The sequence below is a fragment of the Geotrypetes seraphini genome, chromosome 12 (genome assembly GCF_902459505.1).
Source record: "Geotrypetes seraphini chromosome 12, aGeoSer1.1, whole genome shotgun sequence".
In the NCBI taxonomy this organism is placed as follows: Eukaryota; Metazoa; Chordata; class Amphibia; order Gymnophiona; family Dermophiidae; genus Geotrypetes; species Geotrypetes seraphini.
Genome location: NC_047095.1, coordinates 54,702,650 through 54,717,669, shown reverse-complemented (window position 1 = coordinate 54,717,669; position 15,020 = coordinate 54,702,650). Strand labels below are relative to the sequence as shown.

The window sequence follows — 15,020 nt, the reverse complement described above, 5'->3', positions numbered from 1 at the left end:
ATTCTAAATACGACACCTACAAAAAAATCCCAAGCGAAAACAGAGCAAAGAAGTTGTCATAGAAAAGAACAAGGAACGGGAATACCGATAACAAGCCATGAAATTAACAGCGACTAAGGAAAGAAGTGTATTTTATGTATTTTCAAAAACAAGAGTGTTTTGTATTGCTGGGGTACATCTATGGAATAAACTACCTGGACATTTAAGATGGTGTACGAACTGTGCTAACTTTGGGGTCCTTTTATTAAGGTGTGCTAACCGATTTAGCGCATGCTAAATGCTAAATATACCCATAGAATATAATGGATGCCTTAGCATTTAGCATGCGTTAATCTTTAGCGCGAGCTAAATCGGTTAGCGCACCTTAATAAGAGGACCCCTTTAAGAAGTTACTCTTTGTTGATGCCTACCTGTAATGAGGCCAATTTCGTTGTCAACTTCTGTGATACACTGTTCACCATATGAGATGGGCTAAAAAAGATTGTTTGGGTTTTATTTTTATTATAACGTTTAATGGTAAATTTTATGCATGTTTGTTGCTGGACACCGCTTAGGTACTACGCGGTCTATAAATGTTTTAAATAAAATTACAATACCGTAAACAACCCGGTTCCACTCTAAACTTGGATCTTATATTTTAGGTATTAAAAGTGCTCAAAAAAAACTCTCAGATCCAAGATGGCCGCAACTTACTAACTGCTGCTCAGACGCCTGGAATCTTGCTCTTACCAGCGATAAGAAATGCCGAAAAGGAGGGGTAAAAGTGCTGGTGCTGCCTCCTGACGCTTAGTACCCCCGTCGGCTACAATTGATGAACTTTTACGGCGACTGCAACGGGAACAAGGATCGCCAGGGACATCACCGCTGGGAACGCCGCTGGACAGTATCGCAGCGACGAGTTCCCTAGGGCCCGACATCTCTTTAAGCCCTGACGAACGGACGCCACCCCACCAGCCACAACCACAGGCAGCCAGCTCACCGCGAGAGTCGAGTGTATCCGGTCAGGAAGTTCACTCCTCTCGAGAGGCAAGCATGCAGGAGGGCTCGTTGAATGGGACACCTTTGCCTGTAACCGGGACACCAAGTGCTGGAGGAGGACAAGGCTTCACGGAGGTAAATAAGATCCAAGAACAGACTCTAATTACACAACTACAATCATTTTCAGTGGTAAAACCCCCACAAGTCACATTAGAAGCTCTTTGGGACTTGGTAGTTCATTTGGGGAACACTTTAAATCCTCAAATAAAAAACTTGGACACAGAAATAAAAGTTCAGAAAGAAGAAATTAATACCTTAAAACAAGATGTATCTTTATTAAAGCAGGAAACCAATAAAGAATTAATAACTGTTAAACAAAATCAAGACCTACTGGTTAAAGATAATATAATCATGAGGAGGAAATTAGAAGCTTTGGAGAACAATACTCGGGCTAATAACCTGCGGATTGTAAATTTTCCTAAGATTGTATCAGTTTCCCCTCGAGATATGATAAAGCGATATTTTATAGAGATTCTCAAGATACCGGAAAGCAATGTTACTTACCGTAACAGTTGTTATCCAGGGACAGCAGGCAGCTATTCTCACTAGTGGGTGATGTCATCCGACAGAGCCCCGATACGGACATCTTGCAAGCATGTCTTGCTTGAAGAAACTCAGAAGTTTCGAGATGCCCGCACCGCGCATGCGCCAGTGCCTTCCCGCCCGATGTACCGGGCGCGTCTCCTCAGTTCAGGTAGCTAGCCTGAGAAGCCAACCCAGGGGAGGTGGGTGGGACGTGAGAATAGCTGCCTGCTGTCCCTGGATAACAACTGTTACGGTAAGTAACATTGCTTTATCCCAGGACAAGCAGGCAGGTATTCTCACTAGTGGGTGACCTCCAAGCTAACCCCAATGGGATGGTGGGAGAGTTGGCAACTTAAGAGAACAAATTTTGTAACACTGTTTGGCCAAACTGTCCATCCCGTCTGGAGAAAGTATCCAGACAATAATGAGAGGTGAATGTATGAACCGAGGACCAAGTGGCAGCCTTACAAATCTCCTCAATCGGTGTCGATCTGAGGAAGGCTACAGAGGCTGCCATTGCTCTGACCTTATGGGCTGTGACCTTACAGGGAAGGGATAATCCAGCCTGGGCATAGCAGGAAGAGATACAAGCCGCCATCCAGTTGGAGATGGTGCGCTTCGATACCGGTCGTCCCAACTTGTTTGGATCAAAGGAGACGAAAAGTTGAGGAGCAGTTCTGTGTGGCTTTGTGCGATCCAAGTAGAAAGCTAGAGCACGTTTACAGTCCAGAGTGTGCAAAGCAGATTCCCCAGGATGAGAATGAGGCTTTGGAAAGAACACCGGAAGCACGATGGATTGGTTGATGTGAAATTCAGAGACCACTTTAGGTAAGAATTTTGGATGAGTACGGAGAACCACCTTGTCATGATGGAATACGGTGAACGGTGGATCCGCCACTAGGGCCTGAAGCTCACTGACTCGACGAGCTGACGTGAGGGCCACTAGAAAAACCACCTTCCAGGTGAGATACTTGAGTGGAGCCGTGTTGAGAGGTTCAAACGGAGGCTTCATAAGATGAGACAGGACAACATTGAGATCCCAAACCACAGGAGGAGGTTTGAGAGGAGGGTTGACATGAAAAAGTCCTTTCATAAATTTGGAAACCACAGGATGAGCAGACAAAGGTTTCCCTTGTAGAGGCTGATGGAAAGCCGCAATAGCACTCAGGTGGACTCGTATAGAGGTAGACTTGAGGCCAGACTGGGACAGGTGTAGAAGATAATCCAATACAGAAGATAGGGAAGCTCGCTGAGGTTCCGTGGCATTGGAAATACACCAGGAAGAGAATCTAGTCCATTTTTGGGAATAGCATTGTCGAGTAGCAGGCTTCCTGGAAGCCTCCAAGACCTCCCTCACTGCTTGAGAGAACTGGTGAGGAGTTATGTTGAAAGGAACCAAGCTGTCAGGTGGAGGGACTGCAGATTGGGATGAAGTAGTGAACCTTGATGTTGAGTGAGTAGTGAAGGAAACACTGGAAGAAGTACTGGCTCCCTGCTGCTGAGTTGAAGTAGAAGGGAGAACCAAGGTTGTCTGGGCCACCGAGGAGCAATCAGAATCATGGTGGCATGGTCTAATCTCAATTTGACTAGAGTCTTTTGAATGAGAGGAAAAGGAGGAAACGCATATAGGAAACGTTTGCTCCAATCCAGCAGAAAAGCATCTGCCTCTAGGCGATGAGGAGTGTAGATCCTGGAGCAAAATTGAGGCAGCTTGAAGTTGTGGGGGGCTGCAAAGAGGTCTATCTGAGGTGTCCCCCACTGAGCAAAGATCTGATGAAGGGGGTCGGAGTGGAGCGTCCATTCGTGAGGTTGAAGTAGACGACTCAATTTGTCTGCCAAGACGTTGTCCTTCCCCTGAATGTAGACTGCTCTGAGGAAGGTGTTGTGGCGAACCGCCCAATCCCAGACTCGAAGAGCTTCCTGACAAAGAGGGGCCGAGCCCGTGCCCCCTTGTTTGTTGACATAATACATGGCGACCTGATTGTCTGTGCGAATAAGGACCACCATGTCGTGAAGCAGATGTTGAAAAGCTTGGAGAGCATTGAAGATGGCCCTGAGCTCCAGAAGATTGATTTGATGGAGTCGTTCCGCACTGGTCCAGAACCCCTGAGTGCGAAGACCATCCAGATGGGCCCCCCATGCATAGTTCGATGAATCGGTCGTTAGAACTTTCTGATGGGGAGGAGAATGAAACAGCAAACCTCTGGATAGATTCGAAGAGGTCATCCACCAGAGAAGAGACTGCCGTAGAGCAGGAGTGACCACAATGTGACGAGATAACGGGTCGGACACCTGAGTCCACTGAGATGCCAGAGTCCATTGAGGGATCCTGAGATGTAGTCTGGCAAAAGGCGTCACATGAACTGTAGATGCCATGTGGCCTAAAAGGACCATCATGTGTCTCGCTGAGATGGATTGGCGAGAAGACACTGACTGGCAGAGTAGAAGGAGAGCATGTAAGCGTGGAGGAGGAAGGAATGCTCGAAGTTGAATGGTATCCAGGACAGCCCCTATGAAGGGGAGAGACTGGGTGGGCTGAAGATGGGACTTTGGAAAGTTGATCTCGAAGCCCAAGCTCTGCAGAAAACAAATGGTAGTCAAGGTCGCCGAAATGACCTTGGGAGCGGACGGGGCCTTGATGAGCCAGTCGTCGAGGTATGGGAACACCTGGAGACCCATGTTCCGGAGTGCAGCGGCCACCACTACCAGACACTTCGTGAAGACTCTGGGCGACGAAGATAGGCCGAAGGGAAGCACTCGATACTGCAGATGCAGATGTCCCACCCGGAATCTGAGGAACTTGCGGGAGGCCGGATGAATCGGGATGTGAGTGTAGGCCTCCTTGAGATCCAGAGAGCATAACCAATCGTTCTGCTCGATTAGGGGATAAAGAGAGGCAAGGGTCAGCATGCGGAACCGTTCCCTGACCAAAAACTTGTTGAGGACCCGAAGGTCCAAAATGGGACGCAGATCGCCCGTCTTCTTCGGGACCAGGAAGTACCGGGAGTAAAACCCCTGGTTTTGTTGATCCACCGGTACCGGCTCGACGGCCCGAAGCCGGAGCAAAGCCTGAGCTTCCTGGAGAAGAAGAGCGGTCTGTGTGGAGTTGGAAGGATACTCTCTTGGAGGATGGTCCGGGGGGACCCGTTGGAAATGAAGAGAGTATCCCTCTCTTACGATGGAGAGGACCCAGAGGTCCGTGGTGATCGCCTCCCATCGATGACAAAAATGATGGAGGCGACCCCCTATGGGAAAATATGGGGTAGACAGAACGAGATCGGTTATGCTCCCTGGAGGAGAGTCAAAAAGGCTGAGTAGCCTTGGGAGCAGCCGGCATCTGAGGCTTTTGTTGAGTCTTCTGAGGCGGCTGTCGCTTTGCAGGCTGTCTCGCAGGAGGGGCCTGCCTCGGTTGATAACGCCTTTGGTAGATTATAGGCGGTCTAGAAGGACGAGACTGTTGTGGTTTAGGCTTAGGCCTCATGATAGACTGGAAAGATTTTTCGTGGTCTGACAGTTTTTTAGTAACAGTCTCGACAGACTCATCGAACAGATCCGCTCCCGCACAAGGCACATTTGCAAGTCTGTCTTGGAGATTCGGATCCATATCAATGGCGCGAAGCCAAGCCAGTCGACGCATGGCGACCGAGCAGGCCGCAGCACGAGCCGAGAGCTCGAAAGCATCATAGGAGGATTGCATCAATTGGAGGCGCAACTGGGACAGGGTCGCCACCACCTCCTCAAACTCAAACCGAGCCTCAGCATCGATGAAAGGTGTGAACTTGCGGAGTACCGGCAAGAAAAAATCCAAATAGGACGAGAAGAAAAAATTGTAATTGAGCACTCGAGTCGCCATCATTGAATTTTGATAGATACGTCTACCAAACTTATCCATCGTTCTCCCTTCCCTGCCAGGAGGCACGGAAGCGTAGACTTGGGAGGGGTGCGAACGTTTAAGGGAAGACTCGACTAGGAGGGACTGGTGAGAGAGTTGAGCTCCCTCAAACCCCTTGTGGTGCACGATGCGGTATCGAGCATCCAACTTGCTAGGTACCGCAGGTATGGAATACGGTGTCTCCAAACACCGCATGAGAGTCTGGTCAAGTAACTGATGCAGGGGAAGCCGAAGTGTCTCCGCCGGAGGATGAGGTAAATGCATGGTGTCCAGATACTCCTTAGAGTACTTCGACCCAGTATCTAAGGTCACATCCAAGTCATCCGCCATCTGTCTGAGAAAGGATGAAAAGGAAAGTTGGTCCGCCAAGGCCGGCCGGCGAGACGGACTAGAAGACGTGGAAGCCTCCGGTTCCAGGGAGAGCTGGGAGCGGCATGGAGAGTATGAGGTAGATGGTTCTTCATACTCCGGTCCCTCTGGCTGGGATAAATCTGAGGATGAGTATCCCATACGCTGCATTTTCTTCTGTGGAGACACCTCTGAATGACGCGAGGAGTGTCTAGAAGAATGTCGAGATCGATGCCCCTCCCGATGCCGGGATGGGGAACGTGATCTTCGATGCATCGATCGATCCCTTGAAGCCTCGAAGGAATGGATTGGACTCGATGCAGTGGAGCGCATGGGAGGCAACGATGCCGACTCACGCAGTGCCACCCAAGTCTGGTATGGAGTGCGAAAGAACTCCTCCTGCGATGCAGTATGCCCAGGACTCCGATTATCAGGGGCCGATGTAGTACCCTGGTGACGTGGAGGTGTAATGGGCTCTAAAGGCGGCATGTCAGAAAGGGAAGCCCGCCTAGTGGGTTCCGCCGCCCTCCGCCGCTCCCCCTCGTCGAGCAGGGAAATCGAACGACGAGGAGGAGGAGGAGGGGGCGGACCGCTCTTCGGGACCGGGACCGTAGTATCGCCTTGAATATTAGCGATAAGCCTCGGTCCCATCGTCCGCATGAGCTCAACAAATTGAGCTTCGAGCAGGGATTTAAGCGATGCCGATATGGAGGGATCCGCACCGAAAGGGGGTCCTCCTGCACGGTCATCGCGTTCCTTCGTGGTCGAGTGCTTCTGCTTGGTAGCTTTGGGCACTTTTATGACCACGGGAGGAACAGTGGAAGGCGGTACCTGAACCGAGGAGACGGGAGCAGGAACCGATGCAGAAGCCGGTGTGAACGATGCTGGCTTCACGATGCTCGATGCATGAGTCGCAGATGCAGGCTTCGAACAGACCGGTGAAACATCTGTCGAGGTCGAAGCAGATGGCTCCTTAGAAGACTCCATCTTAAACATGGACTCCCAAAGTAAGCAGCGCCGTTTAAAAGAGCGCGCTGTGAGCGTGGAACAAGGCCGGCACGATTTCGGAACGTGTTCTGGACCAAGACACTGAAGACAGCGCCGGTGTGGGTCCGTCAACGAAATCGCACGCTGGCACTTGCTGCACTTTTTAAAACCGGTGATAGGCCGGGACATAGGCCGGAAAAGTGACGTTGCTAGGTCGAAGGAGCTAGGTCGCAGCCACGAGGCCGGCCCGGCCGAACCGCCGGACGAAATAATTGTAACTTTTTTTTTTTTTTTTTTAAAAAGAAATAAAAGTCAAAGAAAGTAAGTAAAACAATAAAACGCGGGGAAAGAAGGCAAAATACTGAAATTTCAGTCAGCGCAGAATTGAAGAGAACTTCTCAGCTCCGCGGAAAGAAAAGAACTGAGGAGACGCGCCCGGTACATCGGGCGGGAAGGCACTGGCGCATGCGCGGTGCGGGCATCTCGAAACTTCTGAGTTTCTTCAAGCAAGACATGCTTGCAAGATGTCCGTATCGGGGCTCTGTCGGATGACATCACCCACTAGTGAGAATACCTGCCTGCTTGTCCTGGGATAAAATTCTCTACCTCCCCTTACAAGGGCTTATTATCTTCCTGTTAAAGCACAAACTCTTCAAAAAGAAAAAGCTGAAGGACCTCAGGAACATCCACTGGATATTTCCGCTATATTGGAACAATCGGACAGAGAAGTGGCTACGCCAGCCACTTTTCTGCTGTCTGTGGCTTTGGCTCCAGACAAGGACTGGATCCTGAATCTTTACTTCAAGAATAGATCCAAGGATTTCCTGGGTCTCCATATTCAAATTTTTCCAGATGTCTGAAGAGAGACTCAAAAAAGAAGAAGAGAATTCCTAAATTTGAAACTTGGAGTGACTCAAATTGGGGGGTTTTTCTTTTTAAGATACCCATGTAAATGTGTTATTAGATATGGTTCATTGAAATATGTATTTGTAGATCCTTCTCACTTGATAAGATTTATCTCAATGAAACGCCTTGAGAATGAAGTAACAACAGCTCCTATTGGAAATTAGTTCTCGTTATTAGTAGTAGTTAAAGTGCTTCTTTATATTTGTTTGCATTTAATTAAGATACTCTTTAAATTTTGGATCTAGTTTAATTTAGAGGACTTGTGTGTGATCAAGGGAAGCTGTTCTTTTCTTTTCCTATTATAATTTGAGTGAATTATTTTTCAGATTTGAAAACTAATTTTAACAGAGATGTCTTGATCATACTTTTCTGTACAAGATGTTTATGCTTGGAATTTTTATAAAATTGCATAAATAAAAAATTAAAAAAAAAAAAGTGCTCAAAAAATAGGGTTAATGAGAGACCAAACTGGAGTCACGCCCCAAACAAAACGATCTCTCCTTTTTCAATTATACCACTTAAAAGCCATTTTTCATTAAAGCAAATTTTAAAATTATATCAACTTGTCTTTGTTGAAGATAAGTTGTAAATGGGTACTGACACGTTTCGCAAAAAGCTTCTTCAGAAAACCAAAAATCACAATTTAGTTTCTGTGCCAGTCTCACTCTATGCGTTTCTTCTTCATTAAAAAAAAAGACCCAAAAAATAATAAATAAATGTGCCTAAAAATTTTTTTGATTTTCAGCTTGTTTTGTTATTAATTTGTCCTAATAAAATCAGCACATAACTCCCCCCCCACTAAGCAGTATTTTATAAACTGTGCATGGTTTACAGAATAGCGCTTACGCCCAGGGCCACATCTATCTTTAGGCATGTCCATTTACACCAAGGGAAACGTGGTACAAATCCTCATGCCTATAGTTAGGTGCGGATGCCCCTCATTCTATAAGTATGCTCGTAACTTTGAGGAATGTCCCTGATCCATCCATGACGCTCCTGTTCCTATGCCTTCTTTTCGATGCTGCATGTACATTATAGGTGTGGATCCCGCAACTAAACTTACACATATAATAATATAGCTGATTTAAAACAAACCAGAGAAAATATTTCTTCACACATGTAGTTAAACTCTGGAATTCATTGCCAGAGGATGTAGTGAAATCAGCTTAGCATGGATAATTTTCTAAAAGAGAAGTCCATAGGCCATTATTGAGATGGCTTGTGGAAATCTACTGCTTAATCCTAGCTTAAGCAGCATACAATCTGTTTTACTACATGGGATCTAGCTAGGTACTTGGAACCTGGGTTGGCCACTGTTGGAAACAGGATAATAGAATTAATGGATCTTTGGTCTGTCCCATTACGGCAATTCTTATGTTTTTATGTGAGTCAAGTATACAGTAGGACAATCAAGCCATTGTGACATCACTGATGAGTTTGGCTCTTAGGCATTGGTGGAATGAGGCATTAAGACATCAACAATCTGAGCTCTGGAATGTTGCTACTTTTGGGTTTCTGCCAGGTACTTGAGTCCTGGGTTGGCCACTGTTGGAAACAGGATAATAGACTTAATGGATCTTTGGTCTGTCCCATTACGGCAATTCTTATGTTTTTATGTGAGTCAAGTATACAGTAGGACAATCAAGCCATTGTGACATCACTGATGAGTTTGGCTCTTAGGCATTGGTGGAATGAGGCATTAAGACATCAACAATCTGAGCTCTGGAATGTTGCTACTTTTGGGTTTCTGCCAGGTACTTGAGTCCTGGGTTGGCCACTGTTGGAAACAGGATAATAGACTTAATGGATCTTTGGTCTGTCCCATTACGGCAATTCTTATGTTTTTATGTGAGTCAAGTATACAGTAGGACAATCAAGCCATTGTGACATCACTGATGAGTTTGGCTCTTAGGCATTGGTGGAATGAGGCATTATGACATCAACAATCTGAGCTCTGGAATGTTGCTACTTTTGGGTTTCTGCCAGGTACTTGAGTCCTGGGTTGGCCACTGTTGGAAACAGGATACTGGGCGTGATGGCTATTCTTATGTTCTTATGAATGGTCAATTCAGTCTGCCCAACTGTACATACATTATAAATTCATGATATAATTTAAATTGCCTATTTTCTTTGATGTTTCTGGGCCAGAGACCTAGAGATCTGCCCAGTTCTATGCTTAGGTTCCAACTACTGAAGTCTCCATCAAAGCTCATTCTAGCTTATCTAAACCATCCCAGCTGTCAAAACCCTCCCCAACCCATCCTCAACCAAAAGGCCATCTACGGGACACAGACCGTGCAAGTCCACCCAGTACAGAACTTAGTTCTTCAATAAATACCCATTATTTTCTTATTAGAGATCCTTTGCGTTCATCCCACGCTTTTTTGAACTCTGTCGCTGTTTTATAAATTTAAATTAAAAACAATTAATGCTAACAGTTGCTTGTTAAGAAGCCAATTGTCCACGCTAATGGTCTAGTCATTCAAATAAGTTGCCTGCACAAGTCGGGTGCACGCCCAAATGTTTACATGCAATTCGAAGTGCCATATATAGAATTCAGGGGATAAGGATCTATTTATTAAATTGCATTAGCTTTTAACATGACAGTTGTGCGGTAATAATTAATGTGGGAACCATGCTAACGATCAACTTACTACCTTCGTAGTTAGCGTGTGATAACTTCTGCTTTAGCAATTAATGTGGAAAGGGGGCTTGGAATAGGCAAAGACCGGCCAGGGACTGAGCTTAACAGTGCAGGGTTTGATTCGGTATATTAGCTGCTAATGTGCCAGATAATGCGATGCAGTTCACGCTGCTTCAATAGGTGCAGCTAGCACGTTCAAACATTTTTTTTCTTTGTGTTACCCGAACGACAAACGGATTGGAATGCCCTCAACAGTTAGCACGGAGGTTTTGCAGTTACTGCTTGGAACAAAACTCTAATGTGAAATACGAGTAAAACAGCAATGTAGTGTTAACATAAATTTGGATCTCTGACCTACTATGACATGGCAGTACTAGGAAAAATTTTCAGCATCGTTTTGCGTAATGCATCGCAGACATTTACAATTGCTGTGTGTTTTACTAGGATTTTAGGCTACTGTAAACCATTTAGATTTAAAAATTGATATCCTGTACAGCAGGGGTGTCAAAGTTCCTCCTCGAGGGCCACAATTCAGTCGGGTTTACAGGATTTCCCCAATGAGTAATGCATGAGATCAATTTGCATGCACTGCTTTCATTGTATGCTAATATATATCATGCATATTCATTGGGGGAATCCTGAAAACCCGACTGGATTGCGGCCCTCGAGGAGGGACTTTGACACCCCTGCTGTACAGGATATCAAATTAATAAAGCATAAAACAATACTCACATTTGACAATTACCTTTTCTGCTTATCTCTCCTCTACCTTAGGAACAGAGTGAATCATGTGGACACACGCAACAACCTCTTCAGGCTGCATCTTGGAAAAGCCAAATCTCTGCTTCCACTCCAGCCTAATGCACATCTCTGTACGTGTGACTGCTTTATCTGGAACTATTTGGTCTTATCTGTACAAGCAGAACAATGCTTTGTTAAAACAATGATGGCTCCTGCCTTGGGCCACTAGACCACCAGGGGGTCAGGGGTGGGGGGAAGGTCAGGGTCCGTAACAAGGCAGTCTGCAATAGGGAGTCTGCTCAGAGGTGTGGGGGGAGGGGGAGGGAAGTCTGTGATGGGAGACTGGATACTGGGAGTGGCTATGTGCTGGGGGATCTGATCACAGGATGGGTATATGCTGGGAGAGTATGGCTGGGTGGCAGTGGAGTCTTGCATTAGGGTAGGTATGTGCCGCCATAATTTGAGGTTGAGGGGTGGTAGATTCAAAGGCAATATTAGGAAGTTCTACTTTACGGAGAGGGTGGTGGATGCCTGGAATGCGCTCCCGAGAAAGGTGGTGGAGAGGAAAACGGTGACTGAGTTTAAAGAAGCGTGGAATGAACATAGAGGATTTAGAATCAGAAAATAATATTAAATATTGAACGAAGGCCAGTACTGGGCAGACTTGCACGGTCTGTGTCTGTGTATGGCCGTTTGGTGGGGGATGGGCTGGGGAGGGCTTCAGTGGCTGGGGAGGGTATAGATGGGCTGGAGTAGGTTTTGACGGAGATTTCGGCAGTAGGAACCCAAGCACAGTACTGGGTAGAGCTTTGGATTCTTGCCCAGAAATAGCTAAGAAGAAAAAATTAAAAAAAATTTAAATTGAATCAGGTTGGGCAGACTGGATGGACCATTCGGGTCTTTATCTGCCGTCATCTACTATGTTACTATGTAACTGAGACAATGACTGTTCTACTGCCCAACACCTCTTACATTGCCCATCAATACGCCAGTTTAGCATGCATTGGACATCAATCTTTTCCGTTACAGCTCCCACGCTCTCAAATGCCTGCAGATCGACGAGAAAAATCTTCTTTGGAACGATTTAAAAGAAAATTCAATACATTTTTATTTAAAGATGCATTTGAGCTTTAATTAAACATTCTCGCATTTTTTTTTCTTCTCACGACTAACACTTACAGAAGAGTCCCATCCAATTGTTCTTCCCTTTATTGTCTCTCTTTTCTATAGGCTATGTAGTTCTACCCCTCTACCCTAGTCTACCAGTATGTCAGTATCAATCAGCTCATATGAAGTATGCTCTGAGTTAATTTCAGACTCATATAGCTTAACGTGATATATTCGCATATTATTCAAGGCCTCAGTTACACCACCTCTAATGCATAACCATTCTCCATTAGCGGGGAACTTCGGGTGTTAAATCATCTCATTAGTATAATTTGTATAATTTGTATCTTGCCTCACCCTTAGTCTTTTAATTTCAGGCACCTCTCCGGTTTTACCATGTTTCATTTAATATTGTTTATGTCAATTTCTTTATTTTATGCTTGGATCATTTAGACTGATTACTCTGGTACATTGTTAGAACTTAGCACCTATTATGTCTTATTTCCTTTTCCTGAACTAATGTCTTCTCAACTTCTATTTTATTTCTGATGCATTCAATCATTTATGACTATTATTCCACTGTGGATGCACTTCACATTTGTTAATGACATTGTTATAATGTGCTCCTTGTTGGAGCACGCATATTGTTGGCTTTGTATTTCATCTTTTATAAAATCAATAAAACTTTTTGAACTAAAAAAAAATAATCACCGGCCTTATCTTATTTAATCAGTAAGTTTATGTTTTAGAGTTAGCCCTTATTAACAATTTTTAGGACTGAGTTACATAGAAATATATAAATGTAATTTTCAACTTATCTTAATTTGTAGCTTCATTGCTACCAATAATTACGACCTGGGAGACATGGAGTCCACCATGTTTCGCTATTGCTTTTTCAAGGAATTCCCAGTGCCGTTCGTGTCATCCGACTCTCCCTATTGTTATTCAAAGGAATTCCATAGTTTAATTACCCATTGAGTGAAGCAATATTTTCTCTGGTTTGTTTAAAATCTACTACTTAGAAGTTTCATTGAGTGCCCCCTAGTTCTAGTACTTTTGGAAAGAATAAACAAGTGATTCACACCTACTCATTCCACTCCACTTAGTATTTTATTCCATGGTCCTGGAATAAAGTCCAATGGATTTTCATGGACAGTGGCCACATTGTGCCCACTTAATCTTTTTGCTAATACTTTGGCTAACAGTTTAACATCAGTGCTGAAGCACGAAATAGGTCATTAAGACCTACAAAGCATAAGATCCTTCCCCTCCTTATGTTAAATCTGTTTCTTCCATCAAGTCCAGTAAGGACCATCCCCGTTCCCCGGTCAATATAGAGCTGAATACCTCAGTCAATGAGTCTGCCAATAAATAGGCAACTTTTTAAATAAAATTGTGTTGATAGACTATCCAACCTTGGAGCTTTAACTCTTTGATAGCCTTTTAGAATGTGCTTAACCAAAATCTCTTGGTTTGGTTGCTCATACATAAGCTTTCGCAAAGGAGCTGAGGCCAAAAAAGGCCTGTATGTCTTCTCCAGTATTTTTTGCCCTTCAGATGTATAGAGCTTTGAAAAGAATTTCACAGACTACTCCTGAATTTCTTCTGCCTTTTGGACCATCTGGTCCCTTGCTCCCCAAAGCTGAGTAATTTCAATCCTCAGGTGTTGTGGCTATAATTGCTTAGCTAAGAGTTTGCTGGCTCAGTTCCCCTGTCTAAAATAAACCTGCTTTTCTTTGTTCAATTTATGGAGAGCCTGCTTCGCATATGCTTCTCTCAACCACTCTCGTATGTTCACTAACAGATGTTGCTTAGCCTTTGAGGGGCACAAACTATTATCGGTATCTACCATCTTTTTCTCCCCAAGAAGCTCCTGAATCTCCCAATCCATCTGCCTTTAGACTCTACTTCCCCACGAACCTCAATTTATAGATCGGTTACTAATCCCATACAACACGACACGTTCTCTCCGATCCACAACTCAGGGATTGCTAATGGTTCCTTCTTTGAAAATTATTGGAACCAGACGTCATGATATATATTCAGTAATGGCCCCTTTAACCTGGAATGCCCTGCCTTTATATATAAGAGAAGTTAAAGATCTCAGCAGATTCAAAAATAATTTAAAAACTTTTCTCTTTAAAGACGCATTTAATCTTTAAATAATTAATTTTCAATAATCTTAATCCCACTCCTCATGTTCTCTCCCTATTTGGCTTTTTCTTTTCTCCTCAATTGAATAATAGTAATTTTGTAACTTTCTCCCTTTCTTTTTCCTTCCCTTATGTATCTGAGTTTGTCTGTTTTTGTCAGTCTGTTTTTATCCCCTTTTAAAGCTGTACAACGAACTCTAGACCTATCTTATATTATACTGTTACTCGCTTAGTATGTAATAAGCGATTTATCAAATTTAAATAAACTTGAAACTTGATAAAAAAATTGTGCTCTCAGCATCAACTTGTGGGAGCAGGAGGATATTAGCGTCCATGAAGGGAGTACGGCTTAAACAAATGGTACATGAGCCCACTAGGGTCCAGGCCATCCTAGATCTGGTGCTTACTAATGGGGAAAGTGTCTCGGAGGTCTCGGTGGGAGAAACGCTAGCCTCCAGTGACCATAACATGGTATGGTTCAACCTTAGGAAGAGCTTCCCTAGATCACAAACAAAGACGAGGGTACTCAATTTCCGAGGCACAGACTTTGCACGCATGGGAGATTTTGTCCAACAGACGCTACAAGATCAGGAGGAAACTGATAATGCGGAAGCTATGTGGTCAACCCTGAAACTGACCCTACAGGAGGCAACTACCCGTTACATAAAATCAGTTAATA

General features: G+C 44.6%; 1 long non-coding RNA gene across 3 annotated transcripts in view; it reads left to right on the top strand.

Annotated features, from left to right (window-relative positions):
• LOC117346941 overlaps positions 1-11,310 on the top strand; it is a 174,940-nt gene extending 163,630 nt beyond the window's left edge. For all 3 annotated transcript variants that reach the window (XR_004536685.1, XR_004536687.1, XR_004536686.1), the window contains exons 2-3: positions 642-1,113; positions 11,115-11,310. This is a non-coding gene — a long non-coding RNA (uncharacterized LOC117346941). The remainder of the gene's footprint in view (positions 1-641; positions 1,114-11,114) is intronic.
• Positions 11,311-15,020: the final 3,710 nt, after the last annotated feature.